The following is a 16,242-nucleotide window of genomic DNA, read 5'->3' on the forward strand; positions in this document are numbered from 1 at the left end:
TAATTTCCTTAATTATTTCATTTAATTAAAATTACATTAATTTCAATCACTTCGAAAAATCGTGATTATTTTTGTTTTATATCGAATATCATCAACAATGCATAGCGAAATCACGGATTATTCCGCGTGGAAATCCACACATATATTTTCATGACAAGTGGAGAAAATATTTCTTGTCTCATGAAAAATATCAAAATGATACAGTTCGCATGCGATTCATCACAAGATGGGTTTTACATTACAAATTCAAATTGTTTTCAGCAATCATGGAATAATGCGAGCTTTGAAGACATTTTCTCTGCATCGTACATATTTCACTTTCATCATGAAAAGTATTTGTGTCGCAAATATATTCTACATTATCTGTATTTGAAATTTAATTCGTGGTAAATTGTTGAACTGCTGACATTTTTATATCAATAGCACAAATTTTCTGGTTCATAATATTTTTTTATTATTATTATATAAAATTTATAAGCCGTTCATTTTTCGTAGTAATATCCCAAATATTCTATTAAATCAAAATTTAGAAACAATTGAAAAGCGATTAATACCATTTTTTCAATTCTGACTTTAAAAAATTATTAAAATATACAAGTTGTATAAAAACTTTCCAAATATATTAACTTTTCTCATCATAAAGAGAACACTTTCGGAAATAGCTTTCTGAGTTATGCGGATTCATCATGAATTATTTCGTACATATGGAATTCTTGCTTCTTTGTATATAGATTACAGCTGCGTTTGTTACGCGCGTGATCTCCTGATGCAGTAGTATATATCTACCTATTTCCAGACGCAGTAGTACATTCTCGTGTCTGAGTGGCCATAGCTGCGTGTGGGCATAACTGTCATGCAGATGGATTGCCAGAGGCCGCTACATTCAACATCGATTTCTATAAAGGTTCGCGTATTAATTCTACCTGTACATTAATTAACGGTCGCTTTTTATTAGACGATTAATACGTCATTCGATTTTAATAAAGGCTTAGTTCAAAATTCCTGAAATTGTGCTGGAGCTTCAGCATTATAATAAACTTTAATTAATTGAGCTCAGCTGTAATTTGACGAATAAAAATCTTAATTAATCATTTATAATTAGGATGAAAATCTTTATTGCATAAATTAATATTATGAAAAATATTTTTTATGCAACATAAGTTATAAATTATGTTTTACGTGATTTCACACATTTCATGAGAGATAGAAATTAATATTGAGTATGCTACGTAATTGTTGATCGGATAAAAAGTACGCTCGAGATAATCAATGTAACGTCAGTTCCAATACATTTCTCATACATGAAAGGGCGATATTTTTCATTTTATTTGAATTCTTTGTTTTAGTTCCGCGTTAATGTATGTATAATAGTTACAAAAATAAACATTTATAAATTGTACACATTGTAGATATCTTCTTGAAATTATTTTGTGGGAATTATACTCTATATACAGAATAATTTAGAATAAATGTAACAAACTTTAACGGATTATATAGGTTTGCCATAGCTTATTAGGGTCCATCTGCCACTGTTTGGTCACCGAGCGACCTTTCAGGAATCCTCCATGGCAATCGGCATTGCATCCATCGAGCGACATCGCTCTAGAGTATATCATTGTGTTAAAAAGCGGCATTAGGTGTGAGATCTGAATAGCTCAGTGATCTAGAGCAGTTGCCCGAAAAGCGAGAGATTCGGGTTTGATTCCCGATCCAGCCACTTGCACCTTACATATCTTTCTAGTCCACGAATATTGCATTGTTTTCTAGCAATTATTCGGGCTGAAAAATATGTGAATGCTCTCTTCACGTAGGATATACGTCGATACCGTTGCCTCGAATGGATTCTGCCTCTCGCTGACCGAATGAGTGTAAACAAGTCTAATCTCTTTCCACATATGTACATCCCTATCTTTACTTTACAATTGAAAATAATAAAATAATTCCATGCCCACATATTTTCTAGTATGATATCACATAATGAATATCGTGACGAGGAAATATGTGGTGCTGGGATTATTTTATTATTTTTATTTGCAAAGTAAACATAGGGATGTATGTGGGATAATAAAAAATGTCATGTACTATCCTATTCTCAATACTTACATAATTACAGAAGTTGTAAAATTTTACCGTTATATACAGTATCATCTATAATCATAATAAAATCATTGTAAATAGTAGACATCTCATATTTTTTTATTTTATTTTGATTTTTCAAAGATTTCTACCAAATATATATTATTACGATAACAAGAAAATTTTACAACTTCTATAACTACATAAGTATTAAGAATAAAATCTATGTTCATATGACATTTTTTATTTAGAATGACATTTTAAATCAAGTTTATTACACTTATACATATATAAAACATGGCATATCACGTAATTTTAAATGGCTTCCGCCAAAATACAGGACAGATTTTTTATTTATAATTTTATGTATCATATAAAAACACATTTAAAAAATTAAAAAATATATATCAGGATACACATACTCGTACATTATAATAAGATACAAAATACACAAACATAAAATTATAATTATAATATTTCTATCACGAAATATATAAATCGTCTACAATATTTTTATATTTTCTTCCAAAATTATTGAATACATTTTAATTGGCGCTATCGCCAATTCTATGAGATTAAATCCACCGAGACTAATTCCTTTGTAGTGAATAACATTACCTTAGGTTCACGCATTGGACGCATTGCTGGAGCATTAAGTCAAGTTAATCGTGATATATGACAACGCTGAGCGTGTGTGGAGAAGTTGTCTCGCTCATACCGAATTACATCCTATATCTTCATATGTCGGCTTACCTTTAGGTAGTATGCACATCAAAGCGGATAGTATATAGTTTGTTGACAACGTAACTTACACAAACAACATGCGTGCGCTCCAGAAAATTAGCGAAAATTCTCGGGGATGTTGTATCAAAATATCTTTAATTTGTATCTTCCAAACTTTTTTGTTTGTCCTATTCGCGTTTACGAGTTCTTATTGAAGATCAAAATTTAATTAAATTTAATCCGTGTTTGTTATACAGTTTCTCCGATATCGGGATATTCGAAATTAGTTTCCTGTTAGCTCTTGATGTTAGCTTCTTCGATGTCAAAATGTGACATTTCAACATCTTTTTATCGAAGAATATTTGTTTTTCAAGAAAGATAAATGAAAACTTTTATGAAGGTGGAAAAATATTGAATTTTATTATTGGCTAATTTTATTCTATTCCCGCGCGTGTGTGGGTGTTGGTTTTTATTTCTCTTTCTCTTCTCTCTTTCCTTTCCTATCATATAGTTTTATTTTTTTAATATCGAAAAACTTTAAAATCTAATTTTATATGTATTCAATAATGAATTGAGATGAAATATTACGATCTATTGTTGTGGATGCAGCTTTATTGTTAAAGCGCGATCAATACAGACGTACACGCATAGTTTTGTATGTGTGAAATGCATATTTGAAATTGCTTATTAGATTTGACATCATAATTATGCGAAACGACAAAGACATTTAAAACAAAACAAATGATATTAATATATATAATTGTAGCGTGTTAGGTCTATTATGTGATAAGTCTTTATATTGCAAAATTGCGTTACAGACAAATATGTCTCTGTCAAAGCAAATTGTTTGAGCAATTAACAACTTTGTGAAATTCAAATTTTAATATATGATTATTAAAATTTTACGTGATTTAACGTGTCTTCATTCGGTGATAAAAGTTATTTGATTAAGAAACACAATCATAAATTTATATATAACATTATTTTCAAGATTCTCATCAAAATGTAATTTCCAGAATTGAGTTCACAAAATTTCGCAGCTGTTATTAAAAATAAATCAATAGATCTATTTGATTAAATTATAAATATATGTTACAATATACGTATGTATATTACATGAGTGATATATCACGCTAAATTTATTTACAATCGCGTTTTCGATCATTTGTAATCCCAAATCTACGGATATTTGGACATTTCTATTGGAAATATCTGTTTGAAATTGATTAAAAAAGCTGCAGGCAAAAAAGCAACGTCAAAAAATGCATCCACAGGCAAAATTCCGCAGATAAGCGGAATGCTCTGTATAAAAACGCACGGTATCTCCCGATATCAATTGGTTTCATTCTCGTAGGCTCCTCATCGAAGCCGCGCGATCCTTTACTTGATACGCTCTTTCCAGGACGTGATGTAAGAGGTGAGAATCCAAAGTGCGCAAAGTCGGATCCGATGGAGCGGGTGGAAAGATGCGATCCGTGGGACAGCACGAATAATTCATCGAAATCCAGCGGGATTTAGAGCGGAAGGTACCGCGAATGTGTGCCGAGCCCGAGGGGTCGTCATTCTCGACTCGAAAAGCAGAGCTTTTCGTTCACCCTCTCATGTGCCATTAGTCGATACTCTCGCGAATGTCTCCGACAGATGATCGTTTTGTCGAGCTGGAAGAAAAAGGGAGGGGAAGAGCGAGGGGGAAAGCGCTTCGATCTCCTCTCACGCGATTCTAGATCTCACGTCCGCCTCCCTCGCATCGCCGCCCGACATTAATATCGCTTCTTCGCGTGATCCTTCATTACGATTACTCCCGGCGAGTTCGCCCCGATGGTTTTCCTCCTTCGCGAAACGCATTTCCGCGAGCAACTCCGGCGATTTCTTGCTGCAATGATTCGATCTTCCTGGACTGTGATTCTTCACATGTGTCGGGAGATATGGCCGGAAGGAAAAACCAGTCAAAGCGTTACTCTAGGGCTTTTCTCAGATATACTTATTCGTCAAATTGTCGGTAGATTTTATGTACTTATTACGCATTGTTCAGTTAGATTGCTTCTCAATTATTTTATCGAAAATTATATTCTCTCTCTTCAAAAATATACAAATAATATACAAATAATATTCTTCAAAAAAATATTTCAAAAATTATTTAATTATTGAAATAAAGTTCACTTCACACGAAAAGGAAGAATATAATTTTATTATTTAAAGAGATATAATAGATAGTTTTATTCTTTATATTTTACGTTTGTGAATATTGTGACAACAAATCAGGTCGATATCGTAAATAATATCACGCAATAACGTCGCGCTTGAAAATCATGCGGCATAAACAAGCTTAATACGGCACGTAATAGCTCACATACCCTAAGAGCCGATCGCTTAAATGCCAGTTAATTTCTATCGTTTACGGTACCGTATCATTCGAAGCAGCCCGTTAACGGCGTTAATTAATCATTGGTCGAGCGACGGCCGTAGACACAGCCGAGGTAAATACCTCGACGCTACTTGGAATTAATTAGATTTTGCACGCTAGAGTTAACGTTGAAGGATATCTTAATCCGCCGTGTTTCCGGTCGAGCGTGTAGTATAGTGGAATCATCTATCTGCGTCGGCAAACTCGATGGGCACGATGGGTATGATTGAATTGATTGCACGATATCGCAAAATTTTAAATGTCACGTAATTACGTCATGCTGAAATTACTAGTCAGCGTTAAATCGAGAGTTTCCCTTCACTGAGAATATATCTCTTAATTCTGCATTAAATGCCTTTTGTCTTTGCTTTTTACTGCGGTTGTTATATTTAACTGTACTCGATTATTATGTATACGATGTCTCTCTTCCGATTCTCTGAATATAGATTATCATCGATATATATGCAATATCGACATGATAATTCGACATGTAATTGACAGGTAGCAGTTGGTTTATTTGACGCATTGACATTTCTGGAAAATCTTCCCATCTGCATTCCCGTTAGAATAACGCGTATTTTGTCCCGAGAGAACAAAAAAGGCGAAGCATATTGGCAGAATAAAATGGAAAAATCCAAAGAAATACTTTATTCTTTGCTATTAAAGTTTACACATACACATATACGTACATACATCATACATCATTATTATTTGAGTTTTTTATTATTTCTGATTATATCGTAATATATATGTATCTGTTATTCTTTCAAAATATTTTTTATTCATATAGATTCATATGTATACTTTAATTAATTGACACGAATTGTTATTGATATTCAGAACAATGCTACAATTTATTTTATCGTATATATATTTATGTTTACGACGCGCTGATAGTAATTATGTAATGTTGTTATCACTGCAAATGTTTCGTATATAAATGTATATTTAGCGAATATAATATTTATAAAAAAAATAAGATATTTTTAAAAATATTACATTGAAAAGAAAAAATATATTCAAACTTTAAAACTTACTTACTAGAATGTTATTCTATTAACTATTCATATTCTCTTGAAATTAAATTTGAGGCAAGATAATTTTGACATTAAATAAAGAGTCTTGATTTTCTACATCAAATAAATGTTTTAAACTTTAATTAATATATTTACAAAGGAAAAAAAAAAAAGAATATAACAAAGAGATTATTTTGTTATCTTTTTACAGTTCTCGTTGAGCATCCTGTTGTTATGCGTTAGCCAACATACAGAATTAGAAATGGAGAGAAAGAGAAAATGCCAAAAATATAAAGTTGATTTTTCAAATTATTCTTTGTTCGCTATTTGGCCGACAACATTCGTAGAATATTTTGTTTCACACAAAAGCGAAATTATTATTCTATAAAGAATTTATAATCAAAGTACTTTTCTCGAAACTTGAAACGATTTTTTCCAAAATTAAATTAAATTAAAAGACTATTTAAAATTAAATTAAAAGACTATTAAAAGACTATTTAAAATGAAATTAAAAGACTAATCACAGAGTTACTTAAGATATTCTAATAATTGTTAAACTTTGAAGAACAAATATATATACAATAAATTTTCATTTGTTCAATTTTAATTTAAGATTTGATATCGAGAAAAAAAATTTTAAATTAGTAAACTCTCTTTCAGTAATATATAATTTAACAAAAATTTAGATTGTATTAGTAGCTTAATTTGATTTTTAATTTATTTATTTTGATATTATCATATAAATATTATTTATTTTAAAAACTATCATAAATTAACTTAAATTTATTGCATTTTCTGAAATGTATATGTACATATTGTAACGATAATCTAGTGTATAATAATCCTGTAGTGTAGAAAGGAATATGAACGAGTAAAAGGTAAAATAAAAGTAAAATTCTCAAATCAACTGAGAACTTTCAATTATATTATTGTCTCGTTGCGCAATCTTCGATCGTTCTATCTCAAAGCTTTTCAACGGTATATTCAAGCTCCAATCTGCTTTCAGCCAATATATCCACCTGACTTAGCAAAATTTCATTCATATCCGTCGCAACGAAAATGCGAGCTTGGAATCCTGCTTATTGAAATTTTTATTTACTTGATTATCCACGTGTTTCATCCAATTGAATTAAATTTTTGCATATTGAAAAAAAAATTCCAAAACGTTTACAGTTCATATAACACAAAGTAATCATGTATGTGTGTATATATGTATATATGTCATAAAATCGAAAATTAAAAATAAACTAAAGGCATTTCTCCGCTCCAACTTTGACTAAATCAACTGCAGAAAAATCAATTCAATATATATCGATATGCATAATTTTTATCGTTTATGTAGGATGTAATGAAAAAGATTAATTGAATTAATGTTTGCGATCGCGATATTTGTATACACTTTTCCTCCTATATCCTCTGGCTCTCTATCGATGTCCATTCAAATTCCCGTTTAATTTGTCGTCCGCAATCTCGGATGAAGTTGGTGGACAACTAGAAATTTGATCGATACAGGGAGCTTCGATGCGCGGCAATCGGCGCGCGCGTACAAGAGGAGAGTATTAAAAAGAGGGATGAGAATCTGTGTCGACAGCGGATCTGCGGGAATCGGATCTGCGGCTATCCAGACATTGATTAATCAATAGCGCAAGTGTTCGCGTCGCGAAGATCAAAGAACGTTAGATGCTAATCCGGGTAAACTTTCGAGTCTGACGTGAAACAGCGCGCCTTCCGGACACTTTATACATCTATCTGTCTGCCTCAGATCTCGAAATAACATTTCCCCGCATCGATTATCTTTAAAAACGTGTCGTAAAAGTTTCTTATCAAACATAAAAAAAATTACGAATAAAGGAAGCTAGTAAAGAAGAAAATAAAATAGTGTTTTTCGCGAGTATAATTTAATGCAAAAATAATTAATTTTTTATTTGATCTTAAATTAAGTGCTTGCGGCAAATATTATTTTTAATTTCGTTAATTTCGTAAATTCTTGCAACAATATTGAAGATGCATTCCACGTTTTTTCTACCGTCGGGGGAGTTTTGTTTCCTTTTAATTTTCAATAATCGATGCTCTTTAATATTTCAGCTTCTAGAGTGAAGGCTTCTCTTTCTATATTACCCGCTCGTAATTCTAATAATTTGTAACTCCATCGCAGCGCTTTTCACGGATCGTTTTCGCGCCGCGCATCCAATCGCCGATCGCTTCCGTTCGGTTCCGCTCATCACGGCCCATTACCCTCTCTCGTAAATATCGCCTTTCGAGTGCTCGCCTTGAAAGGGATCATCAGCGCGCGGCGCTGCAGCCGATGCACTCAGCCGCGCGACTAATATCTTTCCGTCGCGTACCAGCGGAAATTAATTTATTCCCCTAGACGCGCGTTCGATCGCATTTATCATTCACGACTATGGGACATTCTCGTTTAAAGGAACACCATTTTTACGCAAGTCCGCGATTAAGCGAAGGAATTCATTATTCTTTCGTTAGAATTTATTGGGATTGCACACGCAATCATTGCATGTGACAATCCAACGACACATCTTTCAATTTAATTTTCTTTACCGTATTAAGATTGCGATGAATAGTTTGTAAAAAATTTAAAAAATCTGATAAAACAAGTTCTTTCCTATAAAATTTATTTTTACGATTTCCTAGGATTTATTCGCGCATATTATTATATTCGTGAAATATATAATTGCATGATATCTTACGTGATACTATTTGCATTTATTTATAAAATTTGAAAAATTGATAACATTGTTTTTAAATATTTCGCGTTGTATATAATGTACCGTTTTAAAAATCTACGATGTTACGCTAAGCATGAAATATGACAGCTCAGAATGCAAAAATAATTAGATACAAAACCCGAAAAATTCTTTCTCGAGTCGAAAATTTATCATCAAAATTTATTGCACATACGCAATTACGTGCAGTTGCATATTATTCACCCCCATTATACCATTTATAAACAGATAAAAGGCGAAAAATGAAAAATCCTCGTTTTTAAACAAATTGCAATTATGTGTTTTATAATTAACATTTATTATATTACTGTGTGTTTATTAACTTTACGTATTTATATGCTTTCGCAGCTTTATGTAACTGTATCTTTATATAAACAGTTATATATTTTTCACATAAATTGGTTTCTTTTTATCATAAATTCTCATGCGTTTATTTGGCGCGTGCAAAGTTCAAGATACAATTAATCCATCGTTTTTGTCGTTCGAGATATCATGTGGCTATTGTCCCTTCTCGTTTGTCGATGGTGAGTTTCGAGCTTGTCAGGTCTAAGACAGTGTTTGCTTGGAATTAGAAATCGATATCACTACGACATTGCGAATTCAGTCTAGAGTGATCCAATGACTTGTACTAATGTACTCGTACGTATATCCGGAAATCTGCTCTGCTTGCATCAATGTCGATTAATGTTTAAGTTGAGACAGGATTATTACTAATCGGAAATTGGCTTACTGGATTTGTAATGACCGGTCCTTAAATAAATAAAGTGCTGTCAAAGATTCATTCGTTAATGTGTTTTTCAGCAAATGAATTATTCAATCTCGTGTAAGTTTTATCCGGATATATGGAAAGATCGCAAAGTTTAGCGATGTATTCTCGTCTATAAATTTTTTCAGCGATTCGCAAAGTTAAGGTTTAAACGATGGGGATTGAAGAGTCGCTCGCAAGAAGCTTGTGTTCGATCGAATCGTCGTTCAACGAAAATCGACTTCAAATTGCTTGTAGAATCCGTTGAAAGAAACGACGACAGTTTTGGAACATCCCGTACATTCTTTCCATCGTACATTCTGGCGAATAACTTTCACTTGTCTGCGTATTTATGTATCTATCTACCTATCAAATTTTAAGTTGGGAGAAGAACTTTTAGACAAAACTTTTAGTTCCTCGTATCTGTTCGAAATCTTCTATGAGAGATTATTTGTTAATGAATCTCTGAGCAAAGACCTCGTAGAAAAATGAATCTTGTAGAGAGAAAGAGAGAAAAGCTCGATAGGAATACATTAATTCACGCCGAAGTATTTAAATTTTATTAAAGTCGAAGTGCCTATTTTTCTGCTCCAAATTCTTATTTATAAATACGATAATTGATTAAATATATAATTAAATTATACATACGATAATTAATTAAACATCATAGTTTTTTATTAATTCATGAGCTGAATAAGAATCCTTGATCGAACACATGATATTAAAAATGTGAAAAAATTAAAGAGCAAAATTCTTCTCGAGTCTACTTTTGTTTTCAAAAGAGAAAAATTAAAATCAATACTTATTGTTTTTTATTTCGTTAGGTCGCACCCTCACACTTGACGGCTGCAAATTGCATACTTTATAAAAGCGACGTATCCATTAAGCACGCTGTTCCACTTTCATTGTTGTATTTTCGATAAAACTTATGCAAATACACGACTTCTTATTCCCCTTTTTACATCTCACGATCCAAAGGAGCCTAAACAACCTGTCATAAACCAATCCCAGTAGAAGAATGTCGAATTCTTTCGGCGGAGCAGCTTCGCTATTTCCACGGCGTTTTTCTTCTTTGCCGTTTTCATCAAGAATTTTCCGTGACAGACTCCGCTTGAGCGACGAATAAATCTCGTACGCACGAATGCAAACGCGATTCTTCGACGTCCACGATGATCGATGTTATTAGCTGTGTAGTTTGAGCGCATAATACATGTCGTTTAATACTAGAAGTACGATTACGATTTTATCGGTCAGCGGAATGACAAATTATCCTTAAGCCGTCAGGTTAGAGCATCGGATTCGAACTTGTATCGAGAAAAAGCAGGCAACGAACGTAATACGGTATTATTGCTTCTGTAAATCAGGATTTAAACTCTTGATTAATCTTGATTAATCTCTTTGCGCTATCTCGCAACTCGTTTTATAAGAAATTTCCATAAATATAACATTTCTATTCCAAATGTATCTCGGCAAAATTATATATAAACGATTTTATCGAGAAGTATCTGAATCGAAAAATCGACGTTAAATTTGTTTACAAATCTAAAAGGTCTTGAAAAACAATAATATAAAAGATCTTGTTTGATGAGATTTTTATTCAATCGTAACATATTTTGCTGTAGGACATGATTGTGGATATATTTTTCTATCACTTGATCGCCTGATGGAAAAATGTTAAATAATATTTGCCTCGTAATTATGAGTATATCGTGCTATGTTAATAGTTTTGCGATCAAATATACAGAGTAAAGGACGTTTTGCATGACTGTAAGCAATTTGACAGCAGGACAAACGAAAAGCAGTCACCGGGAATAATGCAACCGATCAAAAGTTCTACAAAGTGTAATAGCGAATTCTCGCTACAAAAAGCTTCTAATGCGAAACTTCTATTAACAAACTTTATCTCTATTGTTGATTACGCGGCGCTTTGTCGGTAATTGTCAAAACTACTTGTTGCTCGACGACAAATTTTATTATCGTATTAACAGAATCTAGACAATCGGCAATCAATATTGGCTTGCTCTAACGGAACTCGTTTCGCGAAAATTTATGATTTATTTGCAGAAGCCGCCATGTATTTTATAGAAAAAATATTAGGTGATCCGATGCAATAGGTGTGCATTAGATAGATGTATTAATTGAAAGAAATAATAGCCTCAAAAAGAGAAACTTCTAATAATTTGATAGTTTTTTTTTAATATACTAGATACATGAAATATGTAATCTCTTTTTTTAGTAAATTTAAAAGATATATCAAGGACGAATTCTTTTTTTCTTAATTTGTTAGAGCTTTTTTGGACATCGAAAATGTTCTATTAGAAAAATATAAAGTAAACCCTAAAATATCTAAGTTTTCAAAAATTATTAATTTCTTTATTTTATTAAATTAAATGAATGCACAATAAAATAGGTAAATATTGTTAAATTGATATGTTTATGTTTAAAAAACTGTAAATATTATTAAATTGATACGTTTATTAAAAAACTGATAATTTATATGCTTTTATTTCTGGAAATCAATTTAATGTATTCAAAATTTTCGAATTCGTAGAAATTGCATTAGCTTAATAGAAATAGAGATTTTCAATAAACTTAAATTATAAGACATTAATCCTTAAAACAAAATTAATAAAATGATAAAATTTCACGTCTTTCGACGTGATACTGGTAATGTTGCGCGAGCAACAAAATTCAAAACTGCCCATTGTCGAGTAGTATCTTATATATAGCTGCACTTAAAGTGAAGAAGATCGCTCATTTGTATCCGGGTTGGTAAATAACTTTCTATCGATTCCGTACTCCCTCGAGGTGCATCATATCCTTCTACCAAATATAAGATTCAAAGGACAGCGCAAAATGGAAAATACCAATCGCGTGTAAAACGCTGAATAGTCATCTTTTAGATTAATTACAATCTCAAAAAATATTTTACTAATCCTATAAAATATCCTACTTGTCGCATTTTTTTTCTTAATCATATTGTAAATTAAAAGTAATCATTATTATTATCACAAAAGTAAATTAAGATGTCTTTATAAAACCGGAAATATAAATAAAATATATTATTAAAAGATGTCAGCACTTTTAGAAGAAAATATTCCAGATTTTTTTAATAATTTTCCTCTTCAATCCTTGAAATATCCTTTTAAAATTATATTCTGGAACACCTTGTATTCTTCACGACTATTTGTTAATGCTGTACATATATATATATATATATATATATATATATATATATATATATATATATATATATATATAATATTTGCTTCATGATTCGTTACTTGTTACACCTTTACTTTACGCTAATGAACTTCTAACGAAGCAACAATGTTATGCTTGTAATGCGCGAAACAATATCCGGCATAAACGACATTATCTGAAGTGTGTTGCATAAACTCAATCTGCAAAGTACTCTACGAAAATTGACTTATGTGATATTTACGACGTGCATTTTATAATAACACATTAGAAAATAAAGGAAGATCCCGCAATATGTATATAAAAAATAAGATCGAGATATATGAAAATATTGAGATATATTCTTACAAATTATTATTATTGATATCAAATGATAGAATTATAATAAACAATAAAATGCGTAAAATACGTAATAAAAATAAGAATTGTGATTTATTGAAATTATTCACAAAATCTGTCCTTTCTCTCATTTAATTATCTTATTTTTTTCGGTTATATTAGGAATTATACTAGCATGATCAAGAATTCTTCTAATACATAATTTTATTGTGAAAATTATTTTACTGTCCGCTTTTATTATCCACAATTTAAGTCCAAATTTAAGTCTAGATCTTAGTCAGCTGGATAAAAATTTGCCATTATATATTATAATTAATTAAAACACATGATTAATATTTGTCACATTTTCCAAAAATAATATTTGATTTCATTTATCAATATCACTGATATTATTTTTTTTAGATGGATCAAAGCATTCTAATAAGAAGTATTTTAAAGAAATTAAAGTAATATTACGCGCATAATATATTTTAATTACATCAATGTATAAATTTAAAAAGCATCTTTAGTAAAATTGACAGGAGACCGAAGATATTTCTCAAACGCAATCGATCGAAAACAGGGGTGGAACTCGGAAAATCGAGGCGTTTGATCATCTCTAAGTAAGTAGCTAACGTCTTTTGGTCATCCTAGATAGATAACGTCTTTCTTGGATAACAAATGTTTCTTGACTCAAGCGTACGCGAGGCAGTTTAATCGTCTAACGCGCTTACAGTCGCGTAAAGTTCTGCCGCGGACATGTAACGGGATGTAATTTCTCGTGAGCTGCACGAGTTTCTCTCCAACGTGCCATTCCTAAAGTTTCAAAGCTAGTATGCTACGATTTAATGTATCACGTTGTTATTTGAAGATTGTTACGCTAAGAAGATTGTTACTCCAAGATGACTCGCTTCCATTGCCACTGCAGTTTTCATTCAAAGTCCTCGTAAAAGACTGTTACGCTATTCAATAGTCGCCATGATTACTGTCTCTTGTCAAACTCGACGAATTGTTGCGATCGCTCTCGCGTCGAAATTAAAAGCGAGAAATTTTCATCAGGTAAAAGACAGGAGAGAAATATTATTTTTCTAAAGCAACGAATCACTAATGAAAAAGAAAGAATCGTAAGATATACGTCGCAATTAATTATACAGTTATGTGATACGACGAATATATTACTTTGTCGATATGTTTTAATATCAAGAATTAATGAAAACACCCTCGTTAATGCAATAAACTCAAGCGCATTATTATATTTTTCTCGCGTTAATTGTCTAGTGATATAATAAACAAATTGATTGTAAAATTAATCATCGAACGGGCAATTATTAGACTGAAAGGAATTCATTGTATTTAATTAATATGAACGCAATTACTTTATCGGATATTTCGCATTCATGTCATTTCATGTGTTATTTACAATCAATTAAATCAATAAAAACTCTCTTTGCGTTATTATATATCTCTCAAACGTTAAATTTTGAATATCAGTATTTACTTTACAAACATTATTTACATATATTTTCCTTTACACAAATTAATTAATTAAAGCATATTATATTATAAAATGTTTTTTGTAATAATAAATTTCACTCTGTAAACCTAAAATAAATAATTTCACGAGATTATAATTAAACACAAAAATTAAAATAAAATTTTATTGTATAACACAAGTTATATATATCTTTAATATAAATAAATAGATTCATACTTTTGGCAATGCAAAAAATGTTTCATCAAATATAAATAAAATTGTCTCTCTTCTTTTCTTTATATATATATACAAAATCTTGATTCATTATTTTTATAAATTACATAAAAATTTTGTTATATAAATGTAAAATTTTGTTGTATAAATGTACAATATTTTCTTTGCTTTTCTTGATAAAAACATATCCGAGTTAATTAGAATTTACAAAAGGAACGGTGTAAATAGAGCTATCATACATCGTTTTTAGCCGAAATACCTGCAAGGGACTCTTAGATGTGGTTGTTCTATCCAACGCTAAACTTTGAAGATAGCTACTTATAGAGGTTTCAACAACACGTAGGGCGCATTAGCGGAAGACCACGAGAGATCTACGAATGTTCATGGAATATTTCAGAATAAATGAGTTATATATATATTACTTACAAAATATAATGCTCGCACGCGTAATCATAATAATACGATGTTGGAAAATTTATAGCCTATTGTAGCGCATATGTTATATTCACTTTTAATTTCTTATATAATCATGATACAGAAAAAAATCGACATATTTTGTAAACTATTGTAATCAAAATATAACATTACCTAATATAACATTAACTATTGTAATCAAAATATAACATTATATTATTTTTACTTTATAAATATTATCATGATTTGAGAAACAAATTTATTATTGTGAATTGTGCGATGCGATACTCTGTTTTAATTATATATATATGTATGATGTGTGATATACATAATATAAAGTATGATGTAATTTCTTCTTAATTATATTAGATGCAAGCATATGATGCGCTCATTCATCAATTATTTATTAATTTCTTAATGCTAATATGTTGTTCTCATAAATTTGCATTCTGTACATTTTATCAACCAAGTTCATTTGACTTCATTCTTTATTAAGATTAAAACACGAGAAAAGGAAGGACGGGATTCGTGAAAAGAGAGAGAGGCTCACGAAATAGTCGCCATGTTTGGTTTCTTCTTTTTTTTTATAAAACAATAGTATACAGATATCTATAGTAAATTACATTCGTAATAATTCGTGTTTGACGTTTTTTACAGAAATATATAATAGATCGGTGAAGTCGTGTAATCTCTCATTTCCTTGTCGTGATTTGGTCTCACGTGATTCATCGTTAAAACTCTAAGCAAAGTGTAAGCTCGGTCTGGATGTTGAATCACGTATCACATATTCGTGATAAATATTTCGGATTATGTGTTGCATCGATGCATTTTCATTTACTTCTCATTCAGATTAATCAAAATCCGATGATTGGCAATAAAAGCGTTTTTAATCA

The sequence above is a fragment of the Camponotus vicinus genome, unplaced genomic scaffold, assembly GCF_025532165.1.
Source record: "Camponotus vicinus isolate PSW18456_S1 unplaced genomic scaffold, iyCamVici1.0 SCAF_7, whole genome shotgun sequence".
Classification (NCBI taxonomy): domain Eukaryota; kingdom Metazoa; phylum Arthropoda; class Insecta; order Hymenoptera; family Formicidae; genus Camponotus; species Camponotus vicinus.